Here is a 22,323-nt window from a genome sequence, read left to right on the forward strand (position 1 = left end):
TGGACCCAGAACCCAGAGTTAGCGCCACTCATCGCATACCTGGACGGCTGCGATGGTCCCCGCGTTCCTCGTGTTTTCCTTCGTGGGCTCCAATCTTACTCTCTGCAAAACGGCGTCCTCTACAAGCGCAACTTTGAGAGCAACACCGTAACATTTCTGCTCACAGTTCCGTCACAGTTGCTACGTGATATCTTTAGCCCTTGCCACGACGAACCATCTGCCGGCCATCTGGGAGTCAATAGTACCTTAGCAAGGATTCGGCAGAGGTACTACTGGCCCAGATTACTTCCATCAGTGCGGACATACGTCAAAACCTGTCGCGACTGCCAGCGTCGTAAGTCTCCTCCCTTCAAACCCGCCGGATTTCTTCACCCCATAGCGCCTCAAAAGACGCCTTTCCAGCAAGTGGGAATGGACCTACTCGGCCCTTTCTCTAAGTCATCCACTGGAAAACTTTGTACTGCTGTCGCGATGGATTATTTGACGCGGTACGCTGAGACAACGGCGCTTGCAAACGGAACTGCTGTCGAAGTAGCTACGTTTTTTGTACACAACATCGTGCTGCGTCATGGCGCTCCTGCGGTTATCATTACTGACCGTGGAGCTGCTTTCACAGCCCGCTTGACTCAGGCAGTCCTAGATCTGACCAACACCAGCCACAGGCGTACAACAGCATACCACCCACAGACAAACGGTTTGGTGGAACGCGTTAACAGAACCCTGGCCAGCATGCTCTCCATGTATGTGGATGTGGAACATAAAACGTGGACCGAATTCTCCCACACGTAACATTCGCTTACAATACGGCCCTGCAGGACACAACGCGACTTACGCCCTTCCAGCTTGTCTTCGGTCGTCCAGTTATTACTTCTTTGGATGCCATGTTGCCCGTCAACCCTCTGTGTGACCGAGAGCCTGATCTTGGCGTCGCCGATTTCGTTCATCGGGCTGAAGAAGCACGGTAACTGGCCAGGCAGCGAATACAACGTCAACAGCATGTCGACGGTGACCACTACAATCTCGGACGGCGATTTGTTAGGTACGAGCCAGGCGACCGTGTGTGGGTTTGGACACCAGTTCGTCGCCGTGGGTTGTCTGCAAAATTACCGCGTCGATACTTCGGACCTTATCGTGTTCTCGGCCGCATTAGCGACCTGACGTACGAAGTTTCACCGGCAACCCCAGCCCGCCCATCGCGCAGGCCAACGCATCCGGATGTTGTGTACGTTGTTGGTATGAAGCCGTACCACGAGCTTCCTGCTGATTGTACTTGACGCTGAGTGCCGCCGGTTCTGTGCCGTGATAACTGTGTTTAACTTTGCATGTCTAACCCCTTTGCGTGTCTTTCAGCTGCGCTGAAATTGCGCATTACCGACTATCGCAGTCGTCCGCCAGCTTGTTTCATATATACCGTTTACAGCGCACAGTTGCTCCGTCTGAAACCTGTTGGCGCCACAGGCGCGCTCAGAAGACGACGCCATTACTGGCCTCGTAAGTCGTCGGCGTGTACGCAGCAACGAAGCAGTGGAAATAACGCGGGTGGCTGCTAAATGTGTTTTTCCTACGAAGATGTGGAAAGGCAAAGGAAATACGTGCAGTGTTGTGGACTGCAAGAATTTGGACAGAGAGTTAATGGTGCGGGATGAGGTCGTCTCCGTGCTTTACGGAGCCGAACTGCGCAAGGACGTACTGCCCCGGTCGCCAGACAGCTTTTCTGGGTGGGCGAACGCAACAAATACGTTATCCAGCGCTAGATAGCCAAACTAGAAAGAAAGATTTCGGTCTTGGAAAATCTGCGAGTGTGAGTGCACAACACCGCCGCATGAACAAGTTGTTCCGCCGCCGAAACCTTCACGGCATGCTTTCAGTTGATGTCATTGCGTCTTCGTGTGTAGCGAGACCGAATTGTTAATAAGTTAACGACCTGCGGCCATGAGTAACAGGAGCACCCGAGGCCTAATTAGAAACGGAAAAGAATAACTTATGCTCCCCTACGTACAGCTACTCTATATTATACAGTGCACAGCTGTGAGAGCGGACAAGGCCTACCATCAGTCCGTGTATTACATTCCGTCTTGGTGGTAGTGTTGAACTTCGCTCCGAGAAGCGCGCTTTTCTTGGACCATATTTGAAATAAAGCATTTGCGTTACTGCTGCTGTGCTGGGTGTGTGTCCCTTCCTCACTGTCCGTGCAAGGCAATCACTAAAAGTGACTTCGCAGGCCAGCGCTAACAGTGAAGCTGATTGCTTACCGCCGAGAACTTTGATGTCCGCATATCGAGAGTGGAGCGTACACCAATTTTATGTGTGAGGCTGACGTAGCTGTGAACTTCGTGCAGCATGAACGCGTTGCCATGTGCACGTTATGGAAATTATATCGCGGAATCCTTCGAAACGACTGCATGTCAGCTCGTAAAGGCTGCTTGATGCATGATAATGCTACCACGACAGTTAACATTTGTGTATATATTTAATTTTGTCTCTTTCATGTGTTTAAAAAAGCAGTATAAAATATTTTCGGTTTGCTAAGCACCGTTAACAGGTTCTAAAAAAATGCGTAAGATGTGCATGGGAACGTTTTGGAGCCGTGTCTGGGTGCATGTATACACAACGACCTGCGCTGCCTCCGGAGCGTCAAACCTAGCCGTTTTAGACAGTAACAGTAAAAAAAAAAACATTCAGCGAAGCCTTCAGCGGAAGCAATGTCAGGCATTCAGGCGTTCCATTCTTTGGTTCGAAGACGCGGAGAGCTAAGCGCTTCTCTGCGACGCGAAGCCCGATCTCGTTTCCATGCCTCAAGTGATAAAATTAGGGCTCTCACATGTCTTTTAAAGCTTTGGCCAAACACTGTCTTCTTCATACTCCTTTACGACCGTATCAGCCTGAACACTGGCTGTCGGACCCGAACCATCAGATGGAGTAGCCGTCGCAACGAGGCTTGCGCCGAGCAGTCAGGAGGTGTGTAATGGCAGCGTGATCACCTGATCAAAGACGGCAGACCTCGTGATACAGCGCTGTAAGCCGTCTGTAGGTCTTTTTTCTTTATAAAAAAACCCCTTAATACGTTTAGCGAACCCGCATTTATCGCTTGTATCTTGCATCGAATTGCTAAACGAACTTCTGCTTTGTCCTTATTAGCTGACTGTGGAATAAAAACCAGTAATCAGAAACGGCAAGATCCTGGAGAGTTTCTGCAAATAAGGAACCGAAAGCTCCAAGTTCATTACTGAGTGCGGTACAGTAGGCAATAGTGCAATAGTGCCACTCTCAACAAATTGGCCACCCGGGACCACCGCTTCACCAGCTACCAACTAAGCTAACCGGGATAGCAAGCTTATGGCAGGGCGAGAGCAAATTGATCCATAACTCGAAGTGGGAACAGTGTTGGTCAAATGTTTAGGGGAATCCCCCAAGGTGGAGTAGATTTGTAAAACGGAGCAATTACTGAATCATATCCACACAAGTGCAGCCATACGGCTACAAAGGAAAGCCATACAGCTTTCCCGTTCATTATCTCTTCCCTCTTTAATCCCCTCATTCCCTCCCCCAGTGCAGGGTAGTCAACCAGAAACCTTTCTAGTTAACATCCCTGCATTTCCCCCTCTCCGTCCGTCCGTCCGTCCGTCTGTCTGTCTGTCTGTCTGTCTGTCTGTCTGTCTGTCTGTCTGTCTGTCTGTCTGTCTGTCTGTCTGTCTGTCTGTCTAACTGCGAGGTTTCACAGACAGACAAAGAAAAACTCATCCTGGTCTCGGGTTCAAACCCAGGACCACCAGCGCTTCCCAGGAGCAGCTGTTCTACCAACTGAGTTAACCGGGCCGGCAAACTTATGGTAGGGCGACAGCGAATTGATCAATAAATGTTTTGAAGAATACACCAAGGTGGAGTAGATTTGTAATAAGGGAGTAATTACTAATCGACATCCACCCAAGCGCATCCATACTTCTACAAAAGAAAGCTATACAGCTTTCTCAGAAACTTCGCAGTTAAAGAAAAACTCGTCCTGGTAACTCGTCCGCAGTCCACACTGTAATCAGCCCATACCGCAAACTCTTCGGAGACCTAGCTACATTATATCACATAGTGTGGAACTGCCCGGAGGACCCCATCCTTCAGATCTCGTGGCCTCTCTCAAAGCAGGGGAAGATGTGCTGCTCAGCTTGGACCTGACCACGCACGCGAAGGCTACCGCGTGAGCTGAAAAGGTTGCCGCCGGAGATGAAGTGAAGGCCATCTGGCGCAACTGACGAAGCACTAATCAAACCCTTTTTGCCGATGAATAAATGTTATTTCACTCATTCAGTGCCTTTTCCGGCGAGACAGCTTTGCGGTTACTGATTTGGAGAAGCAGTGAATAGAGAGTTTTAGTATTGCGGGCTTTGCGTAATTGTGTGCATAGCGGAATAGCGGGTCCAGAGTGTGCGTGCGCAGAACGCTAACGGGGAAGCGAGTGCACGCAATTTTGAGAATTTAGCGTAACGGAAGTTGCGCCTTTTGCGCCCCTAGCGTGAAAACATGGCGGCGTCCCTCCAAGAGAGAGCCGCCCGCTTCAGCCGATTCAGCAGTCCTTGCGTTCCGGTCGGCATGTTTACCGGAAACTACTGGCTTGGTTTATTGGTACATTGATGTTTCACGTCCAAAAGCTACTCAGGCTATGAGGAACGCCGTGGTGAATGGCTCCGAAAATTTCGACCACATGGCGTTCTTTAACGTGCACTGACATCGCACAGTACACGGGCCTCTAGAATTTCGCCTCCATCGAAATTCGGCCGCCACGGCCGGGATCGAACCTGCATATTTCCGGTGACCAGCCGAAAGCTGTAACCACTGAGCCACTGCGGCGGGCGGCAACAACTGATGCTTTTGTTTTGCGCTATGACTTACCTTGCTACAACGATAAAGTTTAAGCTGCAATTCAGCCAAGTTTTTGAGATACGCTCTAGATTCTGGAGTGCTGAAGCCTAATGGGATCTCAAGCTGCACTGCTACCGTCTGTAACTGCCCTGACCCTAACACAAACGTCCGGAACGAAAAAAAACTAGATTTCGAGGTTTGTCGTGAAGTTTTGTGTACTTAAATAATGTAACACGAACAATTTTTAATAAATTTACAAAAGTTTTTTCGAACATTAAGCTCCATGTGATGGAAAATATTCTTGCTCGAACATTTTGTAGTCAACATTGCCTGACTAGATGGCGTCATTGTTTACGTTTCTTGTTTCATTTTATTTCAGTTTCCAGCTCATTTTGCAGGCGAAAATAAGCTCGGAAATAATATATTTTACCAAATCAGCGGCAGTGGCGACCATTTTAGAAGGCCCTTTCTCCTCCATATAAAGCAGATCGCGTTTAACATTTTCAGAACGCTATACTGAAGCTGTCTTTGGAGTAACGTAATTTCCCTTAGGCCCGCTATCACGGTCACGCTATACAAAACTCTCTAATGACTCGGGGATCACTAGTGCACTACAATACATTAACAAGTGCTTTTTCAGGATGCAATGATAGGATTAAATCAAGAATGACATTTTCACCAGTTGCAGCAGACGTTAGCTGGAATTGCTGAAAAAAATTATAATAGGGCAAGAAAAGCAACACGTGTTTTGGTATAGCGTTTGCTATCTCACGAGGTGTTTTACCACGCGATTGTAAGAAAGCTACAGCATTCTTGAATAATAACATTCCAACACATCAGAAATCTAATTGGAACTAAGTTCAAAAAAATTAGGGAAAAACCTATTGGAAAATCTAGTTGGAAAAAAAAAGCCTCTCTCTTCTCGTTTTTGGCTGCGTTGCGCTGCAATTTTTCTTGGAACACTAACTGGCCTATACAGTCACCTTATTAAAATATCTTGCTCGAATTATAGGTACGTTTTTAAACTTGCTGTCGAGATGCGCAAGACCATCGTGCAGTTCAACAAAAAATTTTCTCCGACATCAGGCGGTCTGTAACAGGCGCCGATAACCCCACTTTCATGTGGAAAATGGCACTGTATGTAAGATATTTCCTGAGGACCGTCTCCTGAAGCTCTCCTCTCCTGACCTTTTCCCTTGACGGTCTGATCTATGTGGAAAACTGGGAACAACCTTCCCTCTTTAATCCCCTCATTCCCTTCCCCTGTGCAAGGTAGCCAACCGGAAACCTTTCTGGTTAACATCTCGACCTTTCCCTTCTCTCTGTATCTTTTGCTTCTTCGTGAACAACCTTGAAAGTTAAAGTTCGCTAATTTGGGATGACAACCACGTTTCAGTTCCAGTCACTCCATCGGCAGAACACGTATGAATGAAGCCAGCTAGTTGCCCTCGTTTGCTGATAACGCTACGGAAGTTCACCGAGAGCAACGAAAAGGCGGACTATATATCAGCACGCGGTGATATGTAGTTTCAAATAATTATTTTTTGCGCACACAAAGACGACACAATAAGACAAGGGAGACAGGACGGAGCGGTCCGTCCTGTCTCCCTTGTCTTATCCTTGTCTTATTGTGTCGTCTTTGTGTGCGCAAAAAAAGAAAGACGACACAATAAGACAAGGATAAGAAAAGGGAGACAGGACGGACCGCTCCGTCCTGTCTCCCTTGTCTTATTGTGTCGTCTTTGTGTGCGCAAAAAATAATTCTGAGAATGAACCAACTAGCCCCACAGCTGATTTTGCTGAAATGTAATTTTGTAAACGGCGGCTGTTTCTGCGGGCAGACTAGAAACTGGAGTGGAGGCAGAATCAAAACGGTACTGCTTGTTTCCCAAGAACAGTTTATGAAACGTAAGCCACATGCTCTCATTTGGCGTATAGAGATTTCTCTTGCGAAGTCGTGAAAATCCGTGCGAGCTATCTGAATCTGAGGCAAGACGTCTTCTTCAATCCACACTTTAAAAGACGGCGTGTTCTTTAGTTTTTAATAAAAAGTTTCTGAGAACATTAATTTTTGTTTTGTTGTATGAAAGGGCAATGGTAGCATTTCACTCATGTCCCAACGCGGTGTGCACGCTCGATATCAGCTTTTGCAGAAATAAGTGACATTACTGCAGAAAACAATGACAGTCTGCTATGAGACGTCGCAGTTTTCTTTTTCTTTATCTGGGAAAGCTTTGCATATAATTTTTTTCTTCGCATGTGAATGTTCATGTCACTAACCGGTTCGACCAGATCTTGCGTTTTCCGTCTGCATGAAAATTCCGACAAGCATTAGTTTTAATGTCGCTCACACACTTTCACATTCTACATACCTTTGCTCTTCTGCAGCTGTTCTTCCAATGTTCCTGTGACCTTTGAAAGGCTCTTTCAAAGGTTACAGACCGCCTACTCAATACGCATGTAATAATTACTCTTGCACGCATCACTGCATGTTTTTATGACACTTCACCATTTCAAAGACCACAAAGCGTTCACTAGCTCCACCTTTAATTAGCCTGCCGCCGCGGTAGCTCAGGTTATGGTACTCGGGTGCTGAGCCGAAAGACGCGGGTTCGATCCCAGCCATAGCAGTCGCGTTTCGACGGAGGCAAAATGCCAGGGCTCGTGTGCTGTGCGATGTCAGTGCGCGTTAAAGAACCCCAGGTGGTCGAAGTTATACGGAGCTCTCCGCGACGGCGTCCCTGACAGCCTGAGTCGCTTTGGAACGATAAACCACATAAACCAACCTTTATTCAGCTTCAACCAATGAGCCTTTGTGGTGCACTGGTGAAAGGGGGAAGCCGCATTTTTCACATGCGCTTTAACTCATCATGACCCATGAGGCCAAAGTTCACACAATGTCGGCGGAAAGAGCATCGCTATGAAATCTCTGTATAGTATTTATATTAAGCGAAACAGAATATAGGTACCCGTATTAAAATGGAACTTTCGAAAACCTCACAGATGCACGAACTTCCGGCATAAAGCCCATAGTAAAGAGGGGCCTTCAGTAAAATTTCAAAAAACCACTAAGTTTGGAAACACGGTCACGAAATTAAACTGCAAGAACGTTCTAATAATCGGATGTGAACAACTGCGAAAAATGAAGAAACGACCAACTAGCTGTCTCATATACAGGTGAACTAAGCCCAATCTTCCCGCGCAAACAGGCCTGAATAGACTGTCACATTGCATCGGCTCGACACTGGACGCCCCAAGTAAAAGTCACAAATATTGGATGAATACGCTGGATGTAATCTGTAGCGCAGGGCAAGACCTGGAGTACATAATAGATTTTCGTTCCCAGAAAGGTGTTGAAGCCCTGAGCACCACCAAAAATCAAAAAGGCGTTGTGGGACAAAGCTCTAGCAATGGTCAACGGCCGGAAGGCGTTTCTTCCTGCAGTGTGCACTTGACTTAAATGCATATAATGGAACGCCAAGATATTTGGAGGCACACACGACCAAACAATTCCTGCATAACGGAGCGGCGTTGAGCCGCGAGAACCAAACTACAGGCCCCAACCTTTAGAGCGATTCATCTGAGCGCCAGAGACGATGCTGATTTTCTTTAAGTTACACAACTAAGCTCTTCCTGTTAAAACGTGTCTCCATAGGACTAACATTTTTGTAGCTTTTGTTAATTATCCTCTGTTCAATGTACCCGAAACCTATGAACACTGTTTTATCACCTGCAAGGATGCGATCTTGTTTTGCGATGTGCTGCAAAGTACGCTAAAGAACGTCTTTGTTATAAATTCCTACTGTGTACGCTACCTTGTGGCCACTCAACCTGTGTACGAACCCTAGGACGTGTTTTTTTTTTCTCATTGGACTTCCTAGGCTGTGGAGAACGCGCTTGATAGACCGCAACGCTGAACCTACTGTTTCACCCAGAAGCCATTTTACCCAAATGATGCTCCAAATGAGGGATATTTATGATTAAAGAGACTTTCTACTGGACTGTTTTCCGCCGTTGATTCGGTCTCTATCGTTGCCGCCCTTTTACTCGTGTTATCTTCTGGCAAGCTGGTGGATCGCAGTCTCTAGCGGAGGTATCTGTAAATAATCTGCATATAGCCCCTTTTGTACATACATAATATCGTATATTAGATACCATGTTGGAAAAAGAAAAGAGCCTTCGAGACGCATGGTTATCGTGCCATCTCACAATCCGAGTGTCCTCGGCTCGATTCCTACCCAAAACCAAAAGAACCGATTTTTATTTTCAGGTCAGTTATTTTTCTTTGGCTACAGGAACCTCCATGAAAAATTTTACTTCAATCCGAGCATCTCTTGATCTCTACCGCAAATTTATCCATTCGTTGCTTAATCCGTCGGGAGTTTTTGCACACGGCCAACAACGTCAACGCCCGCTTTTCTGCGACACGGCAACCTTAACGCTACAGAGTGAAAATAACAGCTAGGGTGCCTCGATGATGTCTCGATCCTGCCTTTATTTTTTCATCATGGTCCTTGTTTGAAACTGGTCATGCGGTAGTTTATTTTTATTCGTATAAACGTACAAATATCTTCACGACTTGCTGAGAGGGTTACCAGCAGGAAACCTGAGCAGTACGAGCCTGCTATGCCGTTTTGAAGCGAAAAGCTTCATTACGAGGGTCGGAGCCGAGCTTCGCGTGAGCCGGTGCACAGATTTGCCAGTTCTGCGCATGCGCGAAACCGAGTGACGTCACACGCGGCGCAGGTGGCCGCAGCCGTCAGCGCCGACTCCTTCGCCTGATCTTTCGAGAATAGGCGCTCGCACTCGCCATGGAAGGAGAAGCACCCAGACGTGGCTGTAGAAAATCTACCGATCCAGAAGTCCTAGCTTCGGAGTTAGCCGAAAAGCAGCGAAGAAATGAAAAGCGCAAAGCTAAACGTATGGCCGAAACGCCAGAAAACAGGGCGGAACGCCTCTCAAACCAAACGTAACTGAAGCTTTTCGCTTGAACATCCAGGCTTAACCAGAGTTGAGCCACTGCCAAATTTTTTCTAAATACGGTTGTGGCAAATGCTGGTGTTGAGTGCAAGATGAGCAAAGGAGAAGCCAATCTGGGAGGTTGTGAGGTCGCAGAATTGGGGTTCAGTGATTTTTAACTTTGGGACCAATAAATTGATTTTTGAGCTGATTGTTGCAGCACTAAATTCTTTTTGATTTGAGGTAATATTTTATTTTTTATTTTTATTATTAGTACCTCAAATGCCCCTTGGTGTGGGGTATTACATGAGGGATGGGCATAATGTTCAAGTGAAGAGTGGTTCGATGGCAGTCTTGAAGGAATGTGGGTCGGAGTGGCGCACAGCGTCGACAGGCAGTTTGTTCCAGTCCCGAGCGGTCTGAACAAAAAACGAACGAAGATGTGCTGTGGTCTGTGCTGGGGACGGATAGACGGCTTTAGGATGGCTGGTGCGGCTTGACTGTCGATGAAGTGGTAAGATTGCTGAAACATTGAGTGGCGTATGGTAGAATTTGTGAAAAAGGCACAGCCTGAAGATGCAGCGTCGCTTTTCAAGATTAGTAAGATTAGCCCGTGATTTGAGTGCAGTGACACTGGAATGATAGGAGTAGTCTGAGAAAATAAACCTTGCAGCGCGATTTTGTAGAGCTTCGAGGGTGTTAGAAAGATTAGCTTGATGGGGATCCCAGACTGAGCATGCGTATTCTATTTTAGGTCTGATAAATGTAAGATAAGTAAGTGTTCTCACGGATGCAGAGGCTAGGCGCAAGTTTCGACGGAGGCAACCAAGAGTGCGATTGGCTTCGTTAGTAACTTTCATTATATGCTCTGACCAGGTTAGTGTATCTGAAAGGGTGACGCCAAGGTATTTATGGAATATAATCTTTGCTTCCAGGGAACCTCCCATTCCACTCACTCTCATTATTTTCTCTGTACAAGTCTGAACACAATGACTGATGGGTAAACAGCAGATAACAGTTTTTTTTTATTTTCAGAAAAACTTAGTAAAACGAGAGTAAAATTCTGGCATAAGTGACATGTTGCTAAAATGGCGATATCACGCATGCTCAAAGACCAATGTGCAAAAAAACATCAGGAATTATTCCACATTTCCAAGGTTTCAAATATCCACCCTTTCTGATTTCCTTGAAATATAGCACTATAGCTACTATGGTACTTGAGGTGTCAGGAGTGAATACGCTCATCAAGCATACGCAATGTGGATTCCTGAATACGGCAATAAAATCTCCCGCAGTTATTGGGCAGAAAACGCTCCAAAGACGGCTTGAGGAAGCAGCACGAAGGCGAATCCAACCGCCTTCTTGGTGGCCATTTAAGGGACTGCCTCAAAACTGTGCGGCACGTAAAAGGCATTTTAGAGCTTCAGACCTTAAAAACTTAACATTTACCAATGTACACTGATCGACAGGGACACGGCGGCTAACTGTTCTGAACAGGATTACTTCAGCTGCCTCTCATAACCAGTTTCTACGTTCTGTATTGAGGACGTTTTCTTTTCGAGAGAAAGAAAAATCCAGAGCCCTCTGTTTCTGCTTATCTACAACCTTTAGCGTGATGTCCTGCATCGTACGCTCGTCGCCCTGATCATTGACCCAACAGCACAAGTAATCGGCCCAGTATTGTAAATGGATGGTTTCATTCTGGTCCTTTGTAGGAACTGCCTTTGCCAATACGCTTCCGATATTGGGCCGATTATCTGTGCTACTTGGGAGATGTCACGACTGCAGATGTTTCCTTACTAAACTTGGAACCTAATCTTTCTCCCTCTGTACCGCAGATGTCTACCAACCACTTCAAGTCTTCTTTGTTGTGAGCCATTAGCACTGTACCATCCGCGTACATTAGACCCGGTTCTGATTGTTCAGTCCTTTCTCCTTCCTTTAAAAAAGAAAAGTTGACGCCTTGTCCGCTCCTCTCTACCTTGGCCTCTCAAAGAGTTGTTCATGTTGTACCTACAAGGGTACAACATGAACAACAAATGTGACAGAGCCTAAGCCACCGCTGTATTTCTGTAGGCTGTGGTGCATTTCCCCCATTTTATAAGTATTTTGTTATTTATAGATCTTATTTTTGTAGATGGCACACACCACTCTGGCGCCATCTGTCAGCGAGTGGCGGTACTTTCGTTCGCTCGGCACAGCCGGTCTCGAGCTCCCCTCGCTCTTCTTTCCTCTCCTCGCTCCCGTCGTGCTCGGTCCATGGAAGTTTTAATATAACCTCCTTGGCTCAGTCACACCGACGGCGATGGCGACGTGGCTCAACGTTCCCACTAACGGGCGCATAAGCTGCGCTCTAAAATTTGGTGCCAGTAGCTTTTTTTTTTTTCATTGTATTTATTCTACATGGTTATATATAGAAAGGATATATATACAAATATATGTGTGTGCGTGTATACACACACAAAAAAAACTATTTACAGAGCACCTAGGTAGGCGCTACGTGGTTCAAACATGATTGAAAACATAACAGAACTAAAAGGCCGGCAAGGAAATACAGGGCATCAGGAGAGGAATCCAGTCTGGTACAAAGTCAAATTCTGTGTAAATGTCCGTTACCTGCAGCAACATTTGGCTAAAGTGAATTCTGGGCGAAACAACGGGTTCTACGTTGCGGGCTTGCATGCGCGTTTTCCAAAGGCTGTGAAGTCCAATCAGAAGAATCATATCAGATGGTTTCGAGTCAGGTTGGGAAACAACAAGTTAGCGCACACTGTAGGAAATTAGGAGAAAATCTTTCTGTAGGAGCCTCTGCAACACATCCCAAAACAAAATCGCTTGTTTGCAGTCTATAAAACAATGTTCAATTGTTTCAGGCACATTGCAAAAACGGCAGCTTACAGAAGATACAAAAATGTTTTTTTTCCTATCGAGCCACGTGTTGACAGGTAGAGTTTCGGTGTGCAATTTATAGAGAAATGTTTTGGTGCAAGGAGAAAGTGGCATTTTACGCACTCGCTTTCAAACATCATGTCCCATGAGCCTAAAGTAAACAGAACGATACAGTGGGGGCGGGAAAAGCGTCGTTATCAAATCCCTGTACAAACTTTTGCACGATACAGAATATAAGTACTCATTTGAAAACCGACCTGTCAAAAAAACGCACGGAGGCATAAACTTCCTGCATAAAGCCTAGTAAACGGGGGCGTTCAGTAAAATTGGAAGAAACTACTGAGTTCTGAAGTAGAGTTATGAAGTTACCCTGCAAGAATGCTCTAATAATCGTATGGGAACAATCACGACAAAAGGAGGAACGGGCAACCAACTGTCTCACTTACAGGTGCTTTAGGCCCAGTCCTCCTGTTAAGGCTGCATGCAACCCCGTTCCTTGCATCAGTTCGCGCCACGTGCCTAAAAGAGCAACTATAACAAAACATCTAGGGGACAGCTCCGCCTTAAAGGGACGCTGAGGAGAAAATGAAGTTGGCTTGTATTGACGGAATACCAGCGCCTAACCACGAAAAGACCACTATTGCTGAAAACAAAGCCCTTGTAAGGCAAATGAGAGCAAGAACTAAAATATAGGCATTGCCGACACAAGGAACTCGCAAGTAAAAACGCGATGACGAAATACCCGAAAACCATCGTGTGTCTCTGAGGCTGACAAATGGGCATGAAGGCGGTGCGTTTGAGCTATTGAAGTATACAGGTCTTGTTTTGAAACCACTAGTGCACTTTTATCGCACGAGGAAGACGGAAAAAAGACAATCTGGATGTTGGAAGCCAATAAGAGATTCTGTACTTGGCGGCGGAACAGGCGACCAGCTGAGTTTCAGGATGTACGGATGTTTCGCGACTATGCACTCTGCGTATCCACGTGGTTTCGTTTTGGACGCGCCTCGATTTACAAGTACGGAGTGGCAGAACTCCAGGTGCCCCTCTAAATGCTCCTCGGTCGAAGTTCATGCCGCGGCACGCACCTGCGACGAGGAAAACTGTGGCTAACAATGTTGTAGGACTCTCCACGTTAGCAACATCGCCCGGCGTGTTCGCATCCTCAACGTACCTAGACACTAGGCTGCATAACCAGAATTTAAATATGTACTTGCAGCTACAGCACCAGCAGAAGTTAACTAGATGCCGGCCCTGCCAGCTCCACGGAGCTCGGGCTAGCCTGCCAGACCTGCTGCCTCAGCCCTCAAAAGCACCGCACGTTGTGTGGGGCTGAGATCTCTGAAGTGCAGCCCGCACTTCTGTATAGAGAACTTCGTTGTCGGTTTCGGTAACGGGATCCATCCTAACGCTGGTGGAAACGCAAACGAAGCGACGGTAGCGACTGCTGAAAGACGCTGCAAAGTCCGGCCGGCAGTAGTTTTCACTTCGACTGCTGCTAGCCTGGCTGCACCGCTCTTGCCAGCAACCACTGAGTCCACGTTTACGTAAGTTTACGTCACTTTTCGGGTATTTCATCATCTGAGAGTCCCTAGTTTAAATCAGAGCTGCAGAAAAAGGTTTTTAAAAATGGAATCCAAATCTCTTACCAATAAATGCATTTTTCGGCGCCGGACATGCGACAACGGAGCCATGAAATGCTGAGATACCAGATTTTGCAGTCAAAAGAAGTGGACAGCGTTGTCCTAAGTGTTCCTTTAAGGGTATGACGCGGAATCAGTCGTCCGCTACTCTGTATTCAGAGTAGCCCCGGCAGGTGGCTGTTTCAAACACAGCCACAGCCACATAGCTCTCACGACCAATCGCTAATGGAAGTGTCCTGCCATAGTGGGCAGTTTACTCGCAATCTGATGGGCAGGTTGCGACGACGCCGCAAGGCCACGTGACATAGGCGTACCACCTGCCACCTGTAGGTTGCTGCTCTGGGGATTTTTTACGTATTTTTTGCTCACGACTAACGGCGACGGCGCCGGCTTTTCTGCAACACGGGACCATAAACGTCATCGCGCTAAAATTTTGCCCACTATTTTAGGGAACACTGCTCAGCAGAAACGGTTAGATATGTGTTCCGATGGAGAAAACGCGAAGAGTCCGCTCACACCCTATCTCCAAACCCCTTCCGTCTACCAGCGGTGTATTGCAGGGATGAGGGCGGCGACCAGATGTGTAGCCTTTGTCAAAAGTTTAGAGCCCAGGAGGTTTGCTTCTGAGCACTATTGTGGCGCTCCTGTAGGTCTCATGGAAGTCCTACACATCGGAGGGAGCAGGACCAAAAATCTCCTTACGTTCAGGAGATTTGGGACGCTGAGGACGTATTACGAACAAAGCAGTGTGGCCCAGAAGCAGACCCCCTGGGCTCTAAACTTCTGACAAAGGCTGTACCAACGGCGCAAGATAGGCTGCCACGGAAGCCTATACGCCGCGGCCTGAAATCGTATACAGGCTGCTGGAAAGTTCCGTCAGTGCAGCACACTACTCCACGCGGTTGCGGCCAACTCGCTTTGAGCACTTCGGGTCACAGTAACACAAAAGCCTTACTCGAAGCCCGAAGGAGGGGACAGGGGGAGGGGTAGGCCGATCTGCCCGGTGGGAGTCATTATGACGCTTTCCTACTGGGCAGGCAGGTCGGCACCCCACTTCTCGATGGCGCCCTGTGCCCCAGCACAGCTAGGTAACCTATCCCAAAGGCCGGCACTGCATTCACTGTTTGGGTCAGAAAATTGGATTTAAAGCGGGAACACTGTTCTCCCGCCATTACTCGATTCATACTAGGGACGTCCAGATCGAAGCAAACTCCGGATCACCTTGGCCTAGGCCTAAAATCAGGGATTCATGCGCAAAAAAAAAAACTCGACGCAGCACAGTTTACACACCACAAGAAGACAATTGCAACTGGAAAAATACTTTCCAGCTGGAGTGTCTGGAAATCGCATGTGGGAAATAGAGATTTGCAAAAGCTGAAATTTTGAAGCGTTAGCTTCACTACTCCATGTAAAACCAAGGTCACCGGGGCCAAGCCGAAGCCGATACTGCACATGCGCCGTCAACAGGTGCGCCGCGCATGACGTCAGAGCTGCGCCGCCGATTCGGCAGCCTCGCTGTGCTGGTACAGCCTTTGTCAAAAGTTTGGAGCCCAGGGGGTTTGCTTCTGAGCTTCACTGTGTGGTTCGTAATGCATCTCCAGCGCTCTATATTTCCTGAAGGTAAAAAGATTTCTGGTTCTGCCTCCTCCAATGGGTAGGACTTCCCAGAATGCTTCAGGAGTCCCACTGCAATGCTAATAAGTAAACCCCCTGGGCTCTAAACTTTTGACAAAGACTGTACGTCGCGCTTGCGCAGCAGCTACAGATGCGCGTCATTGCTCGGCCACTTTATAAACAGAGGGTACGAAGCGCTCGTTCTTCAGATGAACGATGGGTGAAGAAGAGAAAAGTCCGCATGTATACTGCGACTCACATCAACGGCGACTGCGGGAAGCCACGTCGGCAACGAGCCCAAGAAGCCAGGAATGCCAAGCGCGCGACCGAGAGACCGGAACAACGAGAGGAACGGCTCGCCAAACGACGCCGTCAAGAAGAGGAGAGGACAGCGACAAGCCGCGAGCGAAGCCACGCCTTCTTTGTGTCAGTCGGTGGAAACTGAATCGGGGAGCACGTGTAACCATTTGTATGAAGCTATCGCGCACACACTAGGTATAACCGGAGCTAAACCACCAGCAAATTTTCCAGCTTGAAGAAAGCAACACTACAGTTGGACATGATTTCCAGTTCCATAATCCAGCTTAAAAGGAAAACATTACATCATGTATTACAACTTAATTCGCTAGTGCCCGCATTCATGACCGCCGCACAGAATTCCTCCACAACAAAGCAGTCCGTTAAATCTTTTAACCTAAACAAGCGGCTAATCACAAGAAAAAACTATCATTTCTAGAATTTTTATGCAGGGTTTGTTTAATGTAGTCAAAAGTTAAAAACAAATGGCTTCGTAGCATGCTCTAATAAGATTCACAGATGATGGGTCCTTGCCAGATGTTATGTAATACATGTTAGCAATTGCAAACAAGCCACAGTCTAAAGTGATGCCTTGGTTTTGTGCGGGTTTGGTGCAGACGTTCAGTGTTGCAGATGACAATTTTAATATGTGAAAGATCTGTTTAAACACATCAGGGGGAATATTTGGATCAAGAGAATCATACACATGTACTGTATTAAAGGGTGCAGCGGCATTAGTCACAGTAAGCCAGTGCTCTGGGTTGGAAGTATGAAATATCTGAACAAATGGGCCTTTAACTTGAGAAAACTGTAGCCCTTGGGCCTGTAAAACGCCTTGAAACCCTCCTGTACGAGGAGATTTCTTGGGAATAAAATATTGGGCAATATTTATGACACTGTTTTTCAGTGAAGCATGTCGTACAATGTCATGTAGGTCTTTGGCACAGTAACTCTTATAAAGTCCCAACGTATCAGCTTTAAGAGAAGCACGGCATGTTCTATTATGCTGTTGTGAAGGTATAGGATGCGCAATCAAAGGACGAACCACGAAGAAAGACACAGGGACACACACAAGCGCTGTGTCCCTGTGTCTTTCTTCGTGGTTCGTCCTTTGATTGCGCATCCTATACCTTCACAACATCATGTACCAACTAGGCCCAACCCAAGTTTTGTTGAAGTTCCTATTATGTTGTGCTGGAAACCCCCGATTAGTAACTTTCACTTTTTTAGGACGTCCTCTTCCGGCCTTAACTGCAGGTACTACGAGCTTAGTGCTCCCAGAATTACTTCCTCTATTTATGATACTTGCTTAAACTGGCGGGCTTGTTTCATTTGCTAAGCCTTGCAGATTTCTGCTAGTCTGACTGTGCTGTGCATATGTCCCAGTGATCTTCCTTGCAAATGCCTTAATGGTCGAGACGTTTTCCCGTGCTTCTTTCTCGCTACCCATCGATGCAATATTTGCAGCAGTCTTAGCCATAGTTTCAAGTTCTTTATACACCCAACAGAATATGTTTTGCGGAGTGTCCAGCCCAAGACAAGGAGGTACCTGAGTGCTGTTAATGTTTGAAGCCATGCAGCTTTCGCTTAGGATATGCTCCTTTCGCCATCTGTCGGGGATGCATGCTACATCGAGCAGTCCTTGTCCTGCAAAGGAGCGGGCTGCCGTAATATGCGCACATGGCAAGCCATACTGGCTGGAGAAACTCCACGTACAGCTGCAAAGGTTTTGACTCACATGATAGTCTTACTTCCTAAAGTCACAGAATACGAGTTAAGCAGCGAGTTTACCGGGCAACATGTAGTTTTCAACATTTCGTACTGTTCCAGGATTTTATCTTCTGCCTCTCATGGGCAAGCATTTGACAGTTCATATTGAAATACGTCTCTGCAATTTACATTAACGTTAATCTTCATTTCTTTCACCTTAGCAAACTGTAGAGAGGCAGTGTCGATGTTAACGTACTCAATCAACCCTTCCACAGCCTCCACTAAATGCATACCTGGACGAAGGAAACTTTTCAGCTTTTGATTATGGCTCTCAATTCGGTTGTCAGTATTATTTCCTAGGGTTGCAAGATTTTTTCTGTAAGCATGCACCCACATCTCTCTGCGCATTTCTCGCTGCTGCATGTAATAGGAAAGGAATCAGCAGGAGCTGCATTATAAAGAGAATTCAGCTCGTCAGAGTACTCCTCATCGGTTTGAGAATAAACAAATGCTTTTACAGGCGGAATTTTTAATTTTCTTCGCCCCTTTGCCTTCTCACCAATGTTTCTATGGAAGCAGTTAAGCACGTGCCATGTGCATAGTAAAATATTACTCTTTGGGAGAAGATCACCTTACAGGCTGCTACAACGAATAGATTAAAATCCATAAACTTTTCGAACATGCCCCGGATTATTCCAGAAGTTTTATTCTGTACAGATGCAGAGACGCACCGCCCACGCCCACGACCATCTTCTGTGAGGACTGAGTACAGAAAATAACCTTCATATATGTCCCATCTACAAATATAATTTCAGAATATTTATCAAGCATTTCATGCTTCTCGTTTCTTTGAAACAAGATAAACTGCAACTAGTGGTGCTGATCTTTTTCATAACGAATGACCCAATTTGGATTTTTCTCAATTAAACTTTCTATTTGTTGAACTAGCATTTGCCCGTGAGCCTCCTGGTTCCGAACTGGTAAAGAGTATATTTTTTTTTAAATTGTGCACATTCTTTGTAGGTATAGTCTTGCCTTTTTCTGTTGGCCCATTTTCTCGAACTTTTTTGGATAAACTTTACATCTAACTAAATCAACGAGGTAAGCTTTTTCAATACTGTTCAGAAGTCTTTGGCTTGGATAAAGATTGTAATGACCTAGGTCATGATTGCGCTCAGTTTTCAGCTGAGTAATTTTGTAGTGGAGAGCACAGAGCCAACGAAAGAAACATTTCACATTCAATAGCATTTTACGACTGCAACGGGCGCTTTCCAGTGCCGTGTCTCCTAGCTGTACCACCATGACTGCAGCGATAAGTAATCCTCAAGAACTCCTTCCCCTTAGATTCTGCATCGAATGGATTTTTGGTAGACCTACTGACTTGGAGGATGTGCTTTCCCTTCTTCCCCCTTGCATCTAAGCATTCCTTAAAAGTAGTAAGATTATGCACCGTGCCATTCAGACAAATCTTGCTGTAGCCCCCACCAGATAAATTGTTTGGAGCCTCATTTGCATGCACATGGGCAAGATTTTCGGATTTAAAAATGTCGCCACTACAGCCTAGCACTGAAGGTTCATGAATGCGCACTGGGTATCGTTTGACCAGGCGTCAGTGGGGCCATCAGTTCCTCTCTGCCCTCCCTGTATAGAACACTGCGTTTTTTGGACATTTTGACTGCCAGAAACTTTAGTTTGGTTAGTCTTGCAGCCCGAAGCAGATGCTACCTGACAGGGTATGCATCGTTTGTCAACACTGGGTCGTGCAATGCTCAAGGCACAACCTGCTGCGTCACCCTCGTGCACAGAAGTTCGAACCTTAAAGCGCGGATTGGGTCATCGTTGCAGCCTCTCTGCACGGCATCAAAGCAGCCAAACGAAGCCTTCTCCGCTTAACAGCACCCGACTGATGTTTGGTTAGTTTGCATGCTTTTGGCCTTCTCTAGTTGTCGATGGTGTGCGGCACTCAACAGGGTTGCTCGCATGCTGCACCTGTGAGGCTCGCCCTGGTGCCTTGCCACAGGTGGTGCTTGCACCTCGATTGAGATTCATAGGCTTCGTAGCTGACACACAGCCTTGAAGCCTCCTCTCAATCTTTCCCCATGGGGGTACACCTGAGCCATGGGACTCCGAGGAAGGCAGACTGTCTCAGGTACTCCAAACCTTGCCACCTTTGTGCCGGAAACGGACACTGCTCGCGAGAGCAAAACGAGCTCCCGAAAGGGTAGTTGAGAGCAAGTCAGTGCCACGCCTTAGCAAAGGAGTGCTGCTTGTTGCCTGGACAGGAGTGGGTGTGGTGGGTGGCTTGCTGACTGCTCCTGAAATAAAAGCAGGTGACCCTAGAGGAGGAAAGTGGTTGTTACAAAGGATGCTCTCTCTGGCTGGCTCAGCCCATTCAGTCCAAGATGAGGGTTTCCTGCTTTCCTGGTAGCTGAAGTGAATGCATCGCCTCTACGCAAGAGCAACCAGGGTGCTGACCTAGTGGTAGAGAAACTACGCCAGGACCTGGTTTACTCGCCAGCTAGGGTGCACACCATCGTGGCTGAGGTAACTGCCCCAGCAGTCAACCAAGCTATCCAGGAAGTGGAAGCCTCGCTCTCGGCACAGCTCCTGTAAAGTAGCGTTTACCTCCTTGTGCCTCTCTTTCATGCGGAGCAGCCGAGTTATCTGGCTTTCACCAGCCCTATACTCATTCTGCCCGCGCGGAAAAAGCTATTAGCGCCGGAGGTTTGCTCTAGACTATGCCGCAAGCTAACCCACGGTACTTCTCCATATACAGTCTAGCCCGATTTGAAGGTTATCGCGGGAGCGCCGACTGGCCTAGCGTTCCAAGCGTCCAGCGGCCGGTTTTGGAACAATAAAAATCACGATTTCGCATTCTTCTCTCCCTTTTTCGTTGTTCCATGCTACAATCATCGCCTCCGCGACGAAATCACCGCCCTTTCTATTTATTGTACGCTTTCCATCCTTTGCGATCAAGTGCGGACTTGGTTGTCCCTTATCTTCGCAGACGATAAGAAAATTGGTCGGAAAGATCTGGTAAAGCTGATTCTTGGCACTGCTTTATTTGAACGACTTTCTGAGTTGCAAAAAATATAGCGTCCCAATATCGTCTCGTCATACTGTCTTTGTCTACCAATGAAATTTCGCAAAAAAAATTTTGCAGAAGGGTACAACTGCTGGAATGTTCGATGCGATCCCAGATCACCTGTAGCAAGAAAAATGCCTCGGCGACTTACGTTAGAGGAGCGCCACGAATTGTTCAAGTGGAAAAGCTGCGATCCCAGTGAGAGATCTCCAGGAAGGTGAGCCGTCCACAGAAGACAGACAACCGCATTCTTCGAGCCTTTTACCGGGAAAACCACTTGGAAGATGCCCGGTATCAAAGGAGGCCTAGAAAAACAACTCTGGAGGAAGTTGAGGACTAGGTCATCTTTAGTGACGAATCGACGTTCACTTCCTGCTGCAACCAGTGATTTCGTGTTTAGAGAGTGAATAGGTGCCGCTGAGGTTTACTTTTCTTCCGCATAAGTTCACATGGATAGCGCAGTCATCATCATCACCCGGATTACACCCACGAGGGCAAATGCTTCTCCTGCATTTCTCCAAGTAACCTGGTCCTGTGCTATCTGCGGCCACGTTATCCGCGCAAACTTATCAATCTCATCCGCCCACCTAACTTTCTGCCGCCACCTGCTACGCTTACCTTTTCTTGGGATCCAGTCCGTTACCATAAATGACCGCGTGTCGCGGTGGCTGAGTGGTTACGGCGCTCGGCTGCTGACCCGAAGGACACGGGTTCGATCCCGGCCGGGACGGTTGGATTTCGATGAAGGCGACATTTTAGAGGCCCGTGTGCTGTGCGATGTCAGTGCACGTTAAAGAACCCCAGGTGGTCGAAGTTTCCGGAGCCCTTCACTACGGCGTCCCTCATAGCCTGAGTTGCTTTGGGACTTTAAAGCCCAATAAACCAATCCAAACCTTAATGACCATCGGTTATCTTACCTTCCATTACGGGCCCTACCCATTTTTTCTTGATTTCGACTTAGTTGTCGTTAACTCGCCTTTGAATAATAGACATCTGGGCAAGTTGGTACGGTGTCATTTTTGAATTTACCAGCGCGAAAGATGAGGATGAGAAGTAGACACAACGAGCACTGACTCGCAACAGAAATTTATTGAAGGAAACAAAGATTGAGTAACCAATCAAGCGACACCAAGCGTGGTTATTTATTCTCTGTTTGCTTCAGTAAACTTTTTTGCAAGTCGCGTTTGTTCCCCGACCGACTCTGTTCTCTTCTTGCCTACTGAATTAAGTTGCACTTGTCATTTTGTTTTGCATACCTCGCTGCGTCGTCCTGAA

The 22,323-nt window shown here is 47.0% G+C and overlaps 3 pseudogenes; all 3 read right to left on the reverse strand.

The window, feature by feature from the left end:
• Nucleotides 1–12,342: 12,342 nt before the first annotated feature.
• Nucleotides 12,343–13,201, reverse strand: LOC149324434 (uncharacterized; annotated as a pseudogene).
• A 2,167-nt stretch (nucleotides 13,202–15,368) lies between these two features.
• Nucleotides 15,369–18,371, reverse strand: LOC149324435 (uncharacterized; annotated as a pseudogene).
• A 1,506-nt stretch (nucleotides 18,372–19,877) lies between these two features.
• LOC149324436 (uncharacterized) lies at nucleotides 19,878–20,660 on the reverse strand (annotated as a pseudogene).
• Between the last annotated feature and the right edge of the window lie 1,663 nt (nucleotides 20,661–22,323).

The sequence above is a fragment of the Amblyomma mixtum genome, unplaced genomic scaffold, assembly GCF_055824585.1.
Source record: "Amblyomma mixtum isolate Tamu unplaced genomic scaffold, ASM5582458v1 scaffold_33, whole genome shotgun sequence".
Classification (NCBI taxonomy): Eukaryota; Metazoa; Arthropoda; class Arachnida; order Ixodida; family Ixodidae; genus Amblyomma; species Amblyomma mixtum.